The following is an 18,928-nucleotide window of genomic DNA, read 5'->3' as shown; positions in this document are numbered from 1 at the left end:
TAGATAAACCACATCTGTTTCATTTCCGCTTTTCATATTTTTGAATGTTCTCACGGTGGACTAACAGTTGGGTTTGTGTACTTTTTCCGGGTACGAAACCATGTTGTCCCATATTAAACAAATTTTTAATTAAATGTTTCATAATATTTTTCTTCATTACCCTTTCATACACTTTCATAATATGTGATGTTAGACTCACAGGCCTATAATTACTAGCCTCTAGTCTTGATCCACTTTTGAAAGTAGGGGTGATATATGCTAATTTGTGCTCATCATAAATCTCGCCTGTATCTACACTTTGTCTTAATAAAAAGCTATGCTTTTAACTTTCTCCTCCAATTACTTGCCAGATACCATCAATGTTGGCCATGAGAGGATGCAAGTCAAAAAATATAAAAGAAACCCCAAACAATGTCGCAAATGTTTCGAATATGGCCACATTCAAGACTCATGTGAATACAATAAAAGATGTTCTGTGTGCTCTGCTGAGCATGACAATTTGGACAAGTGTGAAGCAGCCCGTTATTGTTTACAGTGCCAGGGTTGAGCAAGATGTGTTGGCAGTGGCTGATAATGAACATCTCAGCGTCAGTGAAGCAAAGCGTGTGGTAATGGGGGCTAACAAGAGTGCCAACTCTACCTATGCTTCTGTAATAGTGTTGATGAAGAGTTCTAGCAATGAGAGGCCACCAGTAATAGAATCTAACAGTAAGCATCGGAAACCTGTTTCTCCTTGTACAGGAAATAATAATCGGAAACTTATGTCAGCAAGTGCTTTGAAGCCCAATACTAAAAATTGTTCTTCCAAAAGCATGGACAATTTATCCTCTCAAGTTGATACAAATGTAACGGTTGCAAATTCAGCCCCTAAGCAAAGTTTGCAAACGTCCACAAATTATAATATCACCAAGAAGCAACCAAAGGAGTGGTCCAAACTAGAGAGATCTAGCTCGGATCCATCAATTATCACAGTCGCTAAGAAACATGATAAAACTAAAGCTGCGCCCACCAAAGAAGTGATAATAAACACATCCCCGAATAATGAAAGTTTTATCATAAAAACTTCAAAAGGGTACAGTGTTCTGGAAGAGTTCTCTCCGCCAAGGAAGATAGTTCCGAAAGCAGATCCAGTTCAAAGACATGCGAGTTCTCATCAGTCTTGCCGCCCCAAGACTAATAGCAGTAGTGATGCACATAATCACAGTAAAAATCCTGAGCATCAGCCTCGAATTCAGAAAGCTGTTTGTCAGCCAAGAACCCTAATCTCTGATAAAGATGAAAAGGGATCAAGCAAACAATCTCTTATTAAGGAGAATTTTCCTCCACCCTAGGATCAGTACTTCCCCTCCAAAGAGTGGGAAGTAGTACATTACCACCTTAACATTCAAGTTCGATGTCCTTCAGTGGAACTGTAAGGGTCTCAGAGCCTGGACAGAAAACTTTAAAGTTTTAATGCATGAATTCAATCCAGGGATTGTATGCCTGCAGGAGACTATGTCAGGTAACTCTCCTTATAATCCTGGACTTGATTGCTATTTTTAACTCTTTTTCCCCCAATTGGTGATCGTGCCCATGGAGGTGCTGCAATTATTGTTAATAAATCTCTGCAGCACTCCACAATACAATTAAATACAACTCTACAAGCTGTTGCTGTCTCAGTTATATTAGACAAAAGGATAACGGTTTGTTCATTATACCTCCCACCAGACCTTTCTTCTAACATTGGAGATATTCAGTCCTTGATTAACCAACTTCCCACTCCTTTTCTCTTATTAGGAGATTTTAATGCCCACAACCCCCTTTGAGGAAGTCTGTGTTTAGACAGGAAAGGAAAAATAATCGAGGACCTTATTGACACGAATGATGTCGCCCTATATAATAATGGGTCAATGACCTTCCACAGCATTCATAATAATCATGTCTCTGCACTGGACGTTAGTATTTCCTCAACAAATATCCACCTTGACTTAAACTGGTCTGTTAATGAAGATTTGAATGGAAGTGATCATTACCCGATCCATCTGAAATATGTTGTAAATGCTCCATCTGAGACATTACCTAAGTGGAAGGTAGAGGATGCTGACTGGGACAAGTTCAGTAAAGGAGTCAATCTAGATAGGGAGTTTGAGTCATTTCATTCTCACCTGGATGCCTATGACTACTTCATTGAATCCACTCTGAAGAGTGCTGAGGGCTCGATTCCCAAGACAAAAGGTAAACCTCGTAGACCTGCAGTTCCCTGGTGGAATAAGACATGTAGTATTCTGAGGAAAGTCACTAGGAAGTGCTACCGACGATACAAAACTAGTGGCTCCCCTCAGTCTAAATTAATCTATAATCCTGCGTTAGCCAAGCAGCGGTGCTTTTACAAGAAAGCCAAAAGAGAAAGTTGGCTTTACTATATCAATGGAATCAATTCCAAAACTCCATTGAGAGTTGTGTGGCGCAAAATCAGGAAACTAAGTGGAAAATTTGTTGCGTCACCATTACCCTCATTAAAGGTCAATAACACTCTGATCACAGAGCCCACTGAAGTTGCCAATGAGCTGGGAAAACACTTTTCTCAAGTTTCCAGCCCTGACAATTATTCTCTAGAATTTCAAAGAATTCGGAATGCCGAAATGACTCTGAAATTTGAATCTGGAAAATCTGAACCATACAATCACAAATTTTCCTTAAGAGAATTTCGGGAGGCACTCTCTTCAACTGAATCAACAGCTCCAGGGGGTGATTCAGTTTTATATGAAATGCTTAAACATCTCCCAGATGATGCCAAAAAGTCTCTACTCAAGATTATAAACAAAATATGGGAAACTGGAATTTTACCCAAGGACTGGAAAATATCCATAATTGTTCCCATAAAAAAGCCAAATAAAGACGCTTCCCAAGCCACCAGCTATAGACCAATAGCTCTTACCAGCTGTGTGTGTAAGCTGATGGAAAAAATTATAAACACCAGATTAGTTTGGCACCTGGAAACAAAAGGACTAATATCTCCATTTCAATTTGGTTTCAGGAAAAATCGTTCCACCCTTGATCCCTTGCTGAGTCTGACCAATCAAATCCAGCAAGGATTTGCCAAACGATGTCAGACTATCGGCGTATTTTTCGACTTTGAGAAAGCATGACACTACTTGGAGAATTGGCATCATAAAACAATTGCACAAGATGGGCATATGTGGAAGAATTATTAAATTTTTATATTCCTTTTTAAAAGAGATTTTTTAAGGTTAGAGTGGGCAACACTCTCTCCCAACCTTTTGTGCAGGAGGAGGGTGTTCCACAAGGAAGCGTTTTAAGTGTAACACTTTTTTCAGTGGCAATAAACAGTATAGTCCAACAGATATCATCACCTGTTAAATGCTCACTTTTTGTTGATAACCTTGCAATATACTGCACAGGATATGATGCCTTGTCAGTATGTAAACATTTGCAAAGATCTGTTCATGCCATTACAAAGTGGGCTGATGAGAATGGTTTTAAGTTCTCCTCCTCTAAAACAGTTTCTGTAAGATTTGCTAGGTGCCAGCGTGTGGAAGAGGTTCCCACACTTAGTTTAAAAGGATCTATCATTCCTTATGAAAATGAAGTGAAATTTTTGGGAATGACCATTGGCCAGAAATTGACATGGTCCAGCCACATAAACGCCTTAAAGATTAGGGTTAAACAATCTGAATATTTTAAAGGTTGTTTCTGGATTTAGTTGGGGAGCTGATAAAAAATCCCTGCTGAGACTATATGACTCGTTGTGTAGATCCAAGCTAGACTATGGCTGTCAGATTTATTCCTCAGCTTGTCAAACCAGGCTGAAGGAACTAGACGGTGTACACAATATGGGGCTGAGAATATGCTCAGGGGCTTTTAGAACTTCGCCTGTTGAAAGCATGTGTTGATATTAACCAACTTCCCCTTGATCTGAGAAGGCAAGAACTAGGATTAAGGTACATGGCTAGAATTAAAAGTGCTCCCAAAAATCCCTCCTTCCAGGTGCTGAGGGAAGCAGACTCAGGGGTCTTTTCTGGTATAAGAGCCTCTAGACCATTCCAAGTTAGACTAAATGAAGATGTTAGGGGTAATCATCGTAAATCCCAGAAAGTCATGGAAGTAAAACATCCTGTGTATCCTCCATGTCTTATTCCAGAAGCATCCGTGTGCAAAAAAACATTTAACAGAAAAGACTGTCCTGAGGAAGAGATTAGGGGAAAATTCTTGGAGCACGAAACTGTCCATATTAATGTCACAAAAATATATACGGGTGGATCAAAGTCAAGTAGTGGTGTTGGCTGTGCAGTTATCCTTGGTGATACAGCATATACAGCTAAACTACCTGACTTTGCATCCATATTCACAGCAGAATTAACAGCCATAGTCTCTGCCCTGGATATAGTTGTTCAAAGTAGCGACACTAATTTTGTCATTTACTCTGATTCCAAAAGCACTTTAGAAGCTATTAAAAAATGCAATAGCTTCCATCCGTTAGTTCAAAAAGTTCAGGAATCGCTCCTCCATTTGTATTATTTGCGTAAATCTGCCTCTTTCTGTTGGGTCCCTTCACATGTGGGGATTTGCGGAAACGAGATGGCAGATAGGGAAGCGAAAGCTGCCAGTGTCTCATCAGAAACAGCCTTTAGTAAAGTGCCTCATACAGATCTAAAAGGTCCTTTTATGTCTTATATTTTAAGCAAATGGCAAGAAAGATGGACTTCTCATCTTGCCAATAATAGAAAGTACAGAAATATTAGAAATAATATATTACCGTGGCCTTCGTCTTTCCAGTCTGATAGGCGAACAGAAATGGTTTTAAGCAGACTGAGGATTGGGCACACTTATTTGACCCATCAGTTTATTTTAGAAGGGGGCAGCCTCCCATAGTGTGCTTGCGGTGGCGAGATGCTAACAGTGGAGCACATTCTGGTTGCTTGCCCAGATATTTTAACCAGAGAGAGAGATTTCTTAGGGTAAATCCCTTTGTGATTTTTTGGGAGATGAAGCAGATATTTCTGCTCTCATCTCCTTTTTAAAGTCTATAAACATTTTTAATAACATTTAATTATTTTTTATCTATCACATCATAGATATATATATTTATTTATTAAGCATTTTCATTCAACAATGCTAATGTTAGTGAGTATACTGCAAATGAGGTTCAGCCGGGATCAAATCCTTAAAGGTTAATCGAGGTGATAATTGTGTTGTTTTAATCTGAAGCATTTTATAATAAAATATATATATATATATATATATATATATATATATATATTAATAGTATATTATATATATATATATATTATACATTATATATAAATATATATATCTATATATATATATATATATCTTATATATGTATGGTATGGTATATATATATATATATATATATATATATATATATTATATATATGTATGTATGTATATGTATATATTATATATATATATATATATATATACTATAGTATATATATATATATTTTTTATATATATATATATATATATATATATATATATTTTATATTTTATATATATATATATATATATATATATATATTATTATTTATATATAATATTACATGTATGTATGTATGTGTATATATTATATATAATATAATAAATATATATTATGGTATGTATGTTAGGTATATATATCGATATCTCATATATATATATAGTACTATACTATATAGATATATTATATATTATCTCCATATATATATCTATATCTATATATATATACTATCTATGTCTGTATCTGTGTATATCTCTATATATCTATATATATCTCTATATCTACCTATCTATATCATCCCTACTCTCATATATATATATCTATACTATATATATATATCTATATATATATATATATCTATATATCATATATCTATATATATATATTATATCATATATATATATATATATATATATATGAATATAAATACTTTAGCACGTGATTCATTTATCACACATATCCACAGGTGAAAAATAAGATGCGGGGTATAGGTCCTGACCGGTTTCGACTTTATTTCCAAGCCATTGGCGAAGGACTGGTTCATAGTATTAGAAGTCACATACACACACACACATATATATATGTATGTATTATGTATGTATGTATGTATGTATGTATGTATGTATGTATATATTACAGAGACAGTACTGACGAACATACACACAACCATTTGAGAAAACTGCTGATCCATCCTCAGGCAGGTGAGTGTGCGTGCGTGCGTGTGTCTATGTCTACAGACGGGGAAAGAGAGATAGTGGACGAAAGCTTTAAAGAGAAGCATAAATAATTATTAAGTGTCAAAATGTGTTATGTGCTTGTGAAGAAAAGAAAACGAAGTTCAAAAGTCCACCAATCTGGGAAATCTTCCAAGTGCCGTCGGAATATGCCACAAGAGCTCCGATAGAATTCGTCAAAAGTTCTTAACAGGACAAGCAGATATCAGAAGCTACGACGTGAGATCTTGGTGAGGCTACCAGACAGAACGGAATAAATTTGTGAGCTTTGAATGACGTTATACGAAAATCCGTCAATATTTAAGACGACCGAGAAACTAAATAAATGTAAGAAGGTGACCAAATAAAGCTCCTGATATATATCTAAAAAGAATAAGACGTCTTTCATATTTCTAACGATTGAAGTAGGTTTAGAGCGCGAAAATGTTATCAGATAATGACCTATCCCCCCACCCCCGTTGGGGGTGCAGTGCCGCCAGTGCACCTCTCGTGGTGCACAGTAGGCATCACTTAAGGGTCTTTGCAGCATCCCTTCGGCCCTAAGCGGCAGCCTCTTTCATTCCTTTTACTGTACTTGCATTCATGTATAATGTTTTTTTTTTATCCGACTTTCCACCCTCTCTAACAATTGTTTCATAGTGCAACTGCTTTGAGGTTTTTTTCCTCCTGTTACAGCTTTAAAATCTTCTTTATGTCAATTTCCGTTTCGGCGCTGAATCACCTCATAGGTGATTCAGCGTTTGCCCTAAATTTGATATTCTATACTATTCTCTATTCGATTACCAGACTGATATTAGTGGAAAAAAGTTGAGGTGTTTGATAAGAGAAGAAACACGCATTTTGAGAGTGACACTTTTTCCAGGCAAAAAAAAAAAAATAGATGAAAAATAAAAAAAATAAAATAAAAAATAGATGAAAAATAAAATAAAATAAATAGATAAATAAATAAAGGCTGGTTGTTGCAACCCATTTAGAACACGCATAGCATCGTCCCTAAGTGGTGTGTGTGTTTTATTTATTTTTTTGTTATCGTGACAACTAAGAGCACCTTCCTGATGAAGTGCCGTTGCGTGTTAACACTACCTATCATTCGTCACGATCAAAATCGGCTGTGAATAGTTGGGATGACTCAGTGACGTGAGAGTAGATTCCACTGGAGACTCACCTGACAGTAGAATCTCAAATCTCAGGGTTTTTTTTTTTTTTTTTTTTTTTTTAATGTCAAGGTATGTTTGTTGATCGCGAGAAGGTATTCACTTTTATTATTTGCGATGATAGCTGCCCTGAAAATTCTCAAATCTCAGGTTTTTTTTTTATGTCAAGGCATGTTTGTCGATCGCGAAAAGGTATTTAGTTTTATAATCCTTTTTTTTCTTTTTATCATGTTATCTTATGTATCTAGACTATGTTATTGTCTATTCTTTGTATATTCCATGTATATGGCCTTGAGCTGAAAATAAAAAATATTATTATTAATTATTATTATTATTATTATTATTATTATTATTATTATTATTAGCGATGATAACTGCCCTGAATACATGACTTCTGCACGCGTCCTCGTAAGAGCAGGGTGAGAAAGTTCGCAGGATCTGATAGCTGCCGAATATTGGTCGGATCGTCTCGGGTGAGTTCCTTCCGGAGCTATAGTTAGATTTTCACGAAACACCTCAATAGAAGACTTTCATTTTAGTGCCATGCACTGGGACTAGTACATCGGTTTTCCGTACTGTAGTGGGGTAGCGGCGCGTAAGTTTCGTGGACATTGGTTCTCTAGATACGTGTGAAATAATTATGAAGCGATTGGAGCAGTGGTTCTTGAAGTTGGGGTGGGGGGCGCAAGCCCCTGGGGGAAAATTAGAATTCCCTAATTATATTAGGTATTCCCTTAACAAGAACGAGGAATTAATATTCAGAAGTTTATGAAAAAATGCCCAAAGTATTGCTTATAACGTTACTTTCCTAGAGTCTACAACTCTAGTTAAGCTCATTGGCCTTACCATGTTTTGTTATTATTCACCTTCCTCCCTATCACTCGAAACCTCTTCTCTTCTTTTTTTTATCTTTTTATTTTCCTTTCAATCTCAGTGGGAATTTTACTCATAAATACAAGGAGGCCGGGGGGGGGGGCGGGGTCGTGGAGGGAAGGACCAACTCTTAGAGGGGGCGTGGTCATAAAAGCTTTAAGAACCAGTGGATTAGATTCTTATTTCCAAAATCTGGTGGCACTGAAACTTGTGCGAGTTCACATTTCGAGTATTACTTGTGTAAAAACTTGGAGTTTTGCCATTCAGATGAAATTATATTGGAACTTTTCCAAAAAAATGCATACAGTCTATAAACCCAGATTAAGTTCCCACGTAATGTAAAAGTAAACAGGAAAATTCAGGTTAAGAAAGGTGTTGTTTGTCTGTGATGTACTAGGTCTTGCTGGTAGTTTCTTAATTAAAAAAAACATTTAATTACTAATCAGATTACAAATAAAATTGTAATTTTATGTTTTGGTACGTTCTGTAATGAGAAATTTTCTACTAGTGCAAGTTTCCGTAGTGTAGTGGTTATCACGTGCGCTTCACACGCGCAAGGTCCCCGGTTCGATCCCGGGCGGAAACAGGTGTTTTAACTTTAAAGATGAAATATAAGTGTGGGAGGAAACAGGTGTTTTTAAACAAATTTAAAGATAAAATATAAGTGTGGGAGGGAACAGGTGGTTTTTAAATAACTTCAAAGAGGAAATATAAGTGTGGGGGAAAACAGGTGGTTTTTAAATAACTTTAGAGATGAAAATTTAATATAAGTGTGGGAGGAAACATGTTTGTAAATAACTTTAATGATGGAATGTAAGTGTGTGGGAGGAAACTGGTGTTTACAGTGATCCGGTTCATGCCTACCGTTTAATTAATACCTCCTCATTCCTTCTTTAACAGTTATTACAGAGACTGTGCTACCGTGAACTATTCGCACATCAGACTTGAGTCACTGAAAAGACAAGAATATATGTGGGCCCCACATGATAGTATGCAATAATATGCATGTGTTTGTGCATCTGATTACTGATGCATGTGTTTGTTCATCTGAGTAGTTCCCACATGATAGTATGCAATAATATGCATGTGTTTGTGCATCTGATTACTGATTAATATGCATGTGTTTGTGCATCTGAGTAGGTCCCACGTGATAGTATGCAATAATATGCATGTGTTTGTGCATCCGCTTATTGATTGATATGCATGTGTTTGTGCATCTGAGTAGGTCCCACATGATAGTATGCAATAATATGCATGTGGTTTTGCATCCGCTTATTAATTAATATGTTTGCGTTTGTGCATATGATTATTGATTATGATATGGTGGTATCCTACTTTGTAAGTTGGAAAATCTCTGCGTGCCACAGGCCACAACATATGTATAGGATGCATTATATTTTGCATATATACTTCACATGAAGGTACGTATTACCCGACTGTATAGCGCATACATTTGCTTACGTTGACATAGGAGGCGCTAGAATTTTTCCCAAAGTCAATTTCAACCTGATTACTTCCAATTTTATTATACGAACAACAGTACTAAATTGCTAATGAGCTTAATTGTATGTCACTTACAGTCCCCAAATAAAAAAAGATAGACTGATAGACAGTTTGAAGTCGTCCATAGTAACAGAGTAATTTTCAATAGTGTTGAAAATACTGAGAATTAGATATCGTTGCACTGAGATAGTGTCACATATTTAATTCAAACAGTGTGCTACACTTATTAGTTTAACTGATGACAGAGTTCATGCGTGTTTGGCAGGGAACAAACATTGGCGATTTCTGGTGATAGAAGTCCACTCTCGACGTGGTTCGGAAGTCACGTAAAGCCGTTGGTCCCGTTGCTGAATAAACCACTGGTTCCATGCAACGTAAAAACACCATACAAACAAACAAACATTGGCGAGTAACACTAAAATTTCTCATGAAATTTGAAGATGTTTATATTGTGAATTCCTGTACGGGGCAAAGATGGAGTCATTCCGTGTTCATCAGTATTTGAAAGTATTATTCCTGAATGTGAAAGAGAGAGAGAAATAAACGAACATTAAAAAGCAGAATAGAGGAGAAGGACATCTTACAAATATTGATACTTTTACTTGAATAGAAGTAGCATTTTTAAGAGGGATACATTTAAACATAGTGAAGTCTGACGGAAATTTTGCCACTGCACACGATGGCTTACATGTAGGTTACTTTGTATGTAGTAGTAATGAAGCATTTTTTTTTAATAAGCGTTCATGCTAAGAATCTTATGATTTACATCTAAAAACATTAAAATGCCAAGTGTTTGCTTTTCTATGTATGTATATATATATATATATATATATATATATATATATATATATATATATATATATATATATATATATATATCCATTTAACAGCATCCAGGGCGCTCGCTATCTGAAGGCGGCTCCTTTCACCCATTTTAAAAACACATTCGTCCTGAGATTTCATCCATCGAAGACGTTTAAGCATCGATTTGTTCGAGCTTTTGGAAGAGGTCGCAGGCAATGATTAAACATTTATCATTATTGCACTGTACTTATGAATGTGCACTTATTTTACACACACACACACACACACATTTGTATATATATATATATATATATATATATATCACATATATATGTGTGTGAGTGTGTGTGTGTGTGTGTGTGTGTGTGTGTAAAATAAGTGCATATTCATAAGTACAGTGCAGTAACGATAAATATTTAATCATTGCCTGCGACCTCTTCCAAAGGCTCGAACAAACCGATGCTTAAACGTCTTCGATGGATGAAATCTCAGGACGAATGTGTTTTTAAAATGGGTGAAAGGCGCCTTCAGATAGCGAGCGCCCTGGATGCTGGTTAAAGACCACTGCCTTCCAATGATGCCATCAATCTTACTGCGAGCCAAAGGTGTCCCTTCTATGACGTCCTTAGATCGTGAATATTAGGTAAACTTCGAGTGAATTATTGGCAGCAATTGCTTTGGGGAGTAAATGCAACGTATTTTGGAAGAGACAGATGGACGTCTTATAAATCACCGGGAGGAGCAGGTGGAGAGAGAGAGAGAGAGAGAGAGAGAGAGAGAGAGCCTTGGCCCTCACCTCACACTTTTCCTTGATACCCACCCACCCACCAGTAGCCGAAATATACTTTCAGGTCAAAGTTTTCTCTTATGAAGCTACCGTTAAATACAATGCATGCGTGGGATTTAGCATTTTATGTACGAGGATATTGTTAATTTAATTTTTTTTTTATCGAGAGGCATTGTTTAGAGGAAGTGTATTCAGTTTGGTTGATCATTATTTCGATTTTATAACTATGGACGACATCAGCTGATGACGTTTGCAGTCGTTTCTTAGGCTCAGCATCGTTCCGAGGACAAGATACTTAGCGCTTCTCCAAATTGTGCAAAGAGCAGTGAATAATCAGTGATGTAGATCACGGTTTGCAAGTGAAGATAAAGGCTATAAAAGACGCAATTGGAAGGCAGTTCGTTTAGCGTAGCCACTACAGGATAATTAGTCTGAGATTATAGTAAACTTAACTTGAGGCCATGAACAACATCAGTGCCTGACGAGGGTGAAAGATAACTGACTAATGCTTTGCAGAATTTCATAAAGAAAGATGTTCTTTCAGAACATCATTTGAATTGATCTCGAGCAATCTCGAGCATTATTACTAAAACTGATTAGTAAAAGAAATGTTTATTGTATAGGCTACAGAGTAAAGGCTCTCTCTTCGTGAGGTAAGCAGCAGTTATAGGAAGACAAACTGTAAGCATAGCTTCTCATGAGAAAGGGTTAGACACACACATATTACGTTGATATTTTGGACACATATGAAAGATGTTCTTTGAAAAGTCGTGAATAAATAAGCATAGGGTAAATCAGTTTGAATTTGGTAGCAACTTTATTAGCAGCTTTCATGTTGAAATTATAGTTCATCATAGTGAAAGATTATCGTCTTCCTATAACTTTCATTTTGCATTTATTCGGCTCTTGTATTGGAACCAATTCGCCTAACGCACCATCCTCTCATCCGGTTGGGATTTTTTTTTTCCCGAAAAAGTCATTGGGAAATGGTCATGTTCCCCCCCCAAAAAAAAGACATGCGTGATAACGTTGTATAAAAGAGGGTGCCAATAAAGAAAAATAGTGGAAGCAGTCTGTTGCTGGAATGAGGGCTATTGACATATTTAGAGAGATATTGAAAGCTTCATCCTGGCTTAACCATTCCTGGTTTTCCGAGATTAACTTTTTTTTTTTTTTTTTTTTTTTTTTTAACGCGTCTGAATTTATATAACGACAAAATTTCATTAAGTGTTATACCCCGTTGGGAGGTATTGCCCTCAATGCACCTCATGCGGTGCAATATAGGCATTAGTTAAGGTTCCTTGCAGCGTCCCTTCGGCCTCTAGCTGCAATACTTTCATTCCTTTTACCGTACCTCTGTTCATATTCTCTTTCTTCCATCGTACTTTTCCACCCACTCCTAACAATTGATTCAAAATGCAACTGTTACACCTTGCAGACCTTTTCACTGTCAATTTCCGTTTCAGCGCTCAATGGCCTTAGTTGGCCCAGTGCTTGGCATTAGGCCTAAAATCTATATAATCAAAATACAATAAAATTAAATGTTATAGAAGTTATAAGGATTCAAAATACGTGTGTTTTTTTAAAATATGTTACGTACTATTTCATATTTTAGTTTCTTATGATAGCGTAGATTTGAATGTCTCTCAAAATACGTATTTACGTTCTGTAAATTTTGGCATTTGCCAACAACTTTGATCTCATATTTGCGTCCCTTCCGATAGCTGAATTTCAAGCGTGATGCCAGTGCAGAAGCTGTGCTGCGGCGGCTTGGGCACAAATATAGACGGGGTATTAGGGCATCGAAAAGCCTACACACACACACACATCCATAAAACTTCATGAAACGTGATCTGCGACCACGGCGCTGCTGGTGTCTTAACTCTCTCTCGGAGCTGGTGCCAAAACAATCATGACGCATTCCTCTTACCCAAAACTGCTGCGGCTGGCCCGCTGCTCTCTCCATGAGAAATTGTGTGCCACTCTGTCTGTTTGCAGAGGTCATGAATGATGCCCAAAACGAACACCGTTTGCAGGTAATTGGTCGGGGAAATGCCCATACGGCTCTAGAGATCGGATTGTCCAGATCAGCGATTCCCAACCAGGGTTTCGGGGAACCCGGGGGTTCCTCATGCCATCATCAGGGGTTCCGCAAGAAGTCTTGAAATAAATATGCATTGCAAATGACTCTGATCTGAATTCACACAGCTCGAATAGTAGTGGTAGATATTTTATGATATGAAAAATTGTTTCGGGGGTTCCGTGAAGGTATGAAGGTTGGGAATCACTGGTCTAGATGTTCCTATATTTCTTTATTGTTACTGGAATAGTGGTATTGCAGAATCATTTAGTTAAACATTTTGTATTTGTTTATATTAATTCATGTGCAGTCATCTAATTATAATGTAGGTCAGCCACCTACTTTGAAAACCGCTTGGTTTTCGTGAAGACACCCAGATGCTTTTGAAGCCTCACGTAAAAATGCAACATTAATTGTGAATATAAAGAGTTCATTCAGTTCTATTTGAAGCCTCATGTAAAAATGCATGATTAATCGTGAGTGTAAAGAGTAATTTCAAATTCATTCAGTCCTACTTTTACCTGAGAAACAGGAAATGTTGTTGGTCTAACCTGAGTGTTTATTGCCCTAACATCTTCGTGAACATTAAACCTCTTAGTCTAGGCGTCGAATCACTGACACCGAAGGTCCCGAGGAGAGGGTTTTTGTTTTGTTTGGACGTACAACAACCATTAATGTTTTCCCCATCAATAACAGCTTTTATTTCAAAACTAAATTTTACCAGTCAATCTGTGTCTTCTCGAATAACATATTTTATTTCGAAACTAGATTTTGCCAGTAAATCTGTGTGTGCCTCCCTGAATAACAGCTTTTAATTCAAAGCTAAATTTTACCGGTAAATCTGTACGTGGAATATTTTGAAAAAACAAAAAGATTCTGCCGCCCATTGATAGTCAAAACATGATCTGGCTCAGACACGTTCAAAATAACTGGATTTTCTGGGATAATAAATTACAAGATATTATAAATTTCTTAGAGGCTCAGCGCGATACTTCCAATCTTTATATTTAAAACTGAATGGGAAAATGACGAATTACCATTTGCAGCTATATTTTCATTACAATCGAAGTCAAAGTATTCATCCTCCTTAGATATTCAACTTAATGTCTGTCTCTCACACAGTTTCTCAGTTGTCAGTAAAGTCTTTTACAGTTTATCAGTAAGATGACGTCTTTAAAACAATTAAGATTTTCTATGGATATCCACAAGCAATTTAAACGTAATAGAACTTCCATATCTTCTAATTTGCAAACCCCCATGGTTTTTCACCATCCAGATATTGAGAATTCATTCGTCCATTTAAATTTAAACATGACAGAAACATTAGATGCTTAAAAAGCACCAAGCAAATGTTTTGTATCAAAATTTAGGACGGAGGAACTGGACGACAGAGAGAGAGAGAGAGAGAGAGAGAGAGAGAGAGAGAGAGAGAGAGAGAGAGAGAGAGAGAGAGAGTGTTATTCTGGCTAAGAGTCAATATTGACAAATAAACAACAGAACAAACTGAAAAAATAAATGCATAACAAATTAAAATTTAAGGGTGCAAGCAATTCAGTTTCTGCTCGCAGTCAAGGCATGCACACCCAAAGGGAGCAACAACGAATTGAAAAGGAAACGTCATGGGAAGATTAATCAACAGGAGATTATTAATCAGCGTCATAGAAGCATTAATGATCTGGAGATTAAAGCAATTGAAAACACTCGTAAGGCTAAAACCAGTATCCGAGGACAGGGGGCCCTTGACAAACGCCAGGAGTGATAACATAGCTCTCAGTAGTAACATTAACGCTGCTGGAATATATTTAGGTCAATAATAAACTGAAATTTGCCAGGCAGTGAGCGTTTATGAAATTCTGGGAGGACAGTTTGTGCGACAAGGCCGTCGTATGCCTCTTAAGAACATTTAAATAGCTCTGAGAGTAGTAAGGCAAGATTATCCAAATCATTTTAAGACGGAGGTCAAACTGGGTCACACCAAACCCACGAAGGCAGTGCCTTTCTAGAAATGGGGTTAAGACCATAATGAATTTGGCTCTTACAGAGTAATACAGTTGACTATATAAGTGTGGGTTTTTACTACACAAACTGTTTTTTTACGAGATTGTGAATTTCTTAGCGGTTATAAGCAATCACATGAAATTTGAATATCACATACACGATAAATCCATCATGAATTCACCTTTTACATGACGCAAAATCGTTCAGGATATCAATAAATAGAAGTACTGACAACGATGCAGTGTTGCTACGCATCATTGCCTGAATAGAGGATGGTATTGAAAAGTAATCTCGTTCTAAATAAAGGGCGAGAGGTGACGTGCCACATTAATGATGATGAGTGAGTGGATGTGTGTCGCAGTACACGTGAATCATGTCAGTACCTGGCATCCCCATTTACCGCGACACCGAGGTCTACCAGATCAAATCAATTTTATATAACTCGGTTCACGGTGGCATCAGTCATACCCCATCACCTGATGGAATCTAGGAATGGAGATGATGGCAGCAAAAGAGAGAGAGAGAGAGAGAAAAAAAAAGCCGACTTTTGCGTCTGATGTTACGTCAATATGTCTTCCGTCTCGGTTTATTTCGTCGCAAAATGAAGTGGATATCGAGCAAACCAGAACTGTTTTATACCGTTTATTAGCGTCGAACCGTGCAGAAAACGGTTCATTTCCATGTTAGAAGTATTATAAGCATATTATGTTGCTTGTACGAAGATTTATTCGAGTAAATACTTCACCGCATTTATTCATTCAACTCTTGGCGTAATGACAGGTTGCTTCGTAGCGGGAAATCCCGTTGGCATGAACTTCGCTATACCAAGTTATTATTAATGACAGTTGACCTCAGCGTTCTCTCTCTCTCTCTCTCTCTCTCTCTCTCTCTCTCTCTCTCTCTTTGTCTGTGTGTGTGTGTTTATTTGTGCAGTTTACCATCTAGATTCCAGAGACATGAGCGTTCCTCTCTCTCTCTCTCTCTCTCTCTCTCTCTCTCTCTCTCTCTCTCTCTCTTTCTGTGTGTGTGTGTGTTTGTGCACAGTTTGCCATTTAGATTCCAAACGCAATTTATTGGTTTGACATGAGCGTTCCTCTCTCTCTCTCTCTCTCTCTCTCTCTCTCTCTCTCTCTCTGCGCAGTTTACCATCTAGATTCCAAATGCAATTTATTGGTTTGACCTCTCTCTCTCTCTCTCTCTCTCTCTCTCTCTCTCTCTCTCTCTTGTGTGTTTGTGTATGTGTTTGTATGCAATTTGCAATCTAGATTCCAAATGCAATTTTTTGGTTTAAATTAAGTAATTTATTTTTTGTTTTGTATTTTTTTTCGAGGGCTTTCCTTTTATATTTTAGTAAAGTTCTGTTGCTGAGGTATATCCTCTTTTATTGTTCCTGTTTAGCGTCACACTTGCAAAAATGGTTGTTGAGTATCGTCAAATTTGCCATTTTGTGATAATGAATATAATTATTTTTAAAAGCATGGTGTGGGTTTGAAGTGAGTGAAGGTTAACGTGTTCTTTGAATGAAATTTCCTTCTTATTTAAGCATTTTACATAAATGTGATATTTGTTTTTATTCATTCTCACAGTGAAGCATAAGTCATACTGAAAATTATTTGACAGGTAACAGAACCTGTCAGTCATTCCTTCAAAGTAAAGAAATTCCCAAGATGCTCATTACACCAAGAGTAGATAGATAGTCTCTTAACAGCTGGGGGTTAGCCAGCACCCCTGGACATTATTGGCTAATAGCCTGCATCCATGGTTTATTTACTGAAGACTATTTCTTAATGGATGGGGTGTTATCTGGCATCCTCGGATATATTTATGAACTTCTTCCGTCCGGAAGAGTAAGTGCGTCCCCGTGGGTTGGGAAGAGCCCACAGGTTCACAAAAGTTTCCTGACAAGTGGCAAGGGCTCTTGCTGGCGCACAAGGTCTGCTTAATGTAAAGGTGGCCACGAGTTCGATTCTCGGGCATTCTATTGAGGAGTGAGAGATGTGTATTTCTGGTGAGAGAAGTTCACTCTCGACGTGGTTCGGAAGTCACGTGAAGCCGTTAGTCCCGTTGCTGAATAACCACTGGTTCCATGCAACGTAAAAGCACCATACAAGCAAACAAACAGAAAAGGACAGAGAAGAGGCCCTTTGCGGAGGAGAGAGAGACATTCATCAAAAAGAAAGGCCTGGTACGAATTCAGTCGTGCTGAGAAGGGAATAATTCTCCTACCATATTGACAATCGTTTTATACACTTCGTGGCATCCTAGTTGCCTTGATATCTCTTCGAACTAAATGCTTACTAGATAACAGAGCTGGAAAACCCTGAATATGACAGCAACTCCGGGAATCAGACGCTTCGTATAATTGTCTTTTAAAGTTGCCCAGCAATCACGGAGACTAACACGTTGATGACAAGTGTTAATTGTAGCGATTGTCTCTTTTTGAAATATTTCCCATTAACTATAAATTAAGCGAGAGGTGAAGTGCCTGTAGGAGCTACTGTTTTGTCGCTCTCGCTTGAAGAGGTGTTTTAAAAGTCACCTTCTCTCGTTCATTTCCATTTCAACTATAGTAGATTCACATCAACCGTGCATCCGATGTCTAGGCTAGTCCCTTACGACGCTCCTGATTGGCTGTTGATAAGCCAATCACAGGGCTGGAAACTCTCAGTCTCTGGAGAGAGTTCACATAGGCAGGATGTATGTTCCACCCCTTTTCGACGCTCCTGATTGGTGGGACTTACATCCTGCCTATGTGAACACTCGAGAGAGACTAAGAGATTCCAGCCCTGTGATTGGCTTATCAACAGCATATCAGGATCGTCGTAAAGGACGGGCCTAGACATCAAATGCACGGATGATGTGAATCTACTATAGGAATGAAAGCTATGTGCATCAGGTTGTCAGTACTCGTTAATGAAAGTACCATTTGGCACTACATTCATTCCCTTGGAGTCATGAAATAACATGTTTAACGTCCTTTACAGGCGGCAGAATTGTGCTGAAGCAAAGTTGACGTTGGATACTTAAAAGGTCTCCTTCCCACGTGAAGGATTTTGTTTTTGGAATTTTGTTCATATTGATTGTCACGGAAAATATGGCAGAAAGCCAGTGGTGAGTCTTACCTTACAGACCTTACAGCTCGTTCGGGTTGCCCCAGGCCCCTCAGTGTGAGGCACCTCAAATATCTATCAGATAAATGCTAATGCATTTTCCGGTATATTTTGCATCTTCCAGTCTTGGATGGTCTGGGATGCATCTTAGATATTTGTCGAACTTATTCTTAAACACATCTACGCTCACTCCTGATATATTCCTCAGATGAGCTGGCAACGCATTGAATAGACGCTTCATTGACGATGCTGGTGCGTCGAAGTGGATTAATGTCCTGCGTGCTTTCCTTAGCTTTCCTGGTATAGTTTTGGGCACGATTAACCTACCTCTGCTTGCTCTTTCTGATATAGTCCACAATATTATGTTTTCTAATTTTCTTCGCTA

General features: G+C 37.6%; 1 protein-coding gene and 1 non-coding gene across 2 annotated transcripts in view; both read left to right on the top strand.

Moving 5' to 3' along the window:
• Positions 1-18,928, top strand: part of LOC135216966 (E3 ubiquitin-protein ligase synoviolin-like) — a 313,218-nt gene that overhangs the window by 97,854 nt on the left and 196,436 nt on the right. The gene's annotated exons all lie outside the window — the stretch shown is intronic.
• Positions 8,775-8,847, top strand: Trnav-cac (transfer RNA valine (anticodon CAC)). The gene has a single exon. It is a non-coding gene; the product is annotated as a tRNA-Val (tRNA).

Source organism: Macrobrachium nipponense, chromosome 7 (assembly GCF_015104395.2).
Source record: "Macrobrachium nipponense isolate FS-2020 chromosome 7, ASM1510439v2, whole genome shotgun sequence".
In the NCBI taxonomy this organism is placed as follows: domain Eukaryota; kingdom Metazoa; phylum Arthropoda; class Malacostraca; order Decapoda; family Palaemonidae; genus Macrobrachium; species Macrobrachium nipponense.
This window is presented reverse-complemented; position numbering and strand designations above follow the sequence as displayed.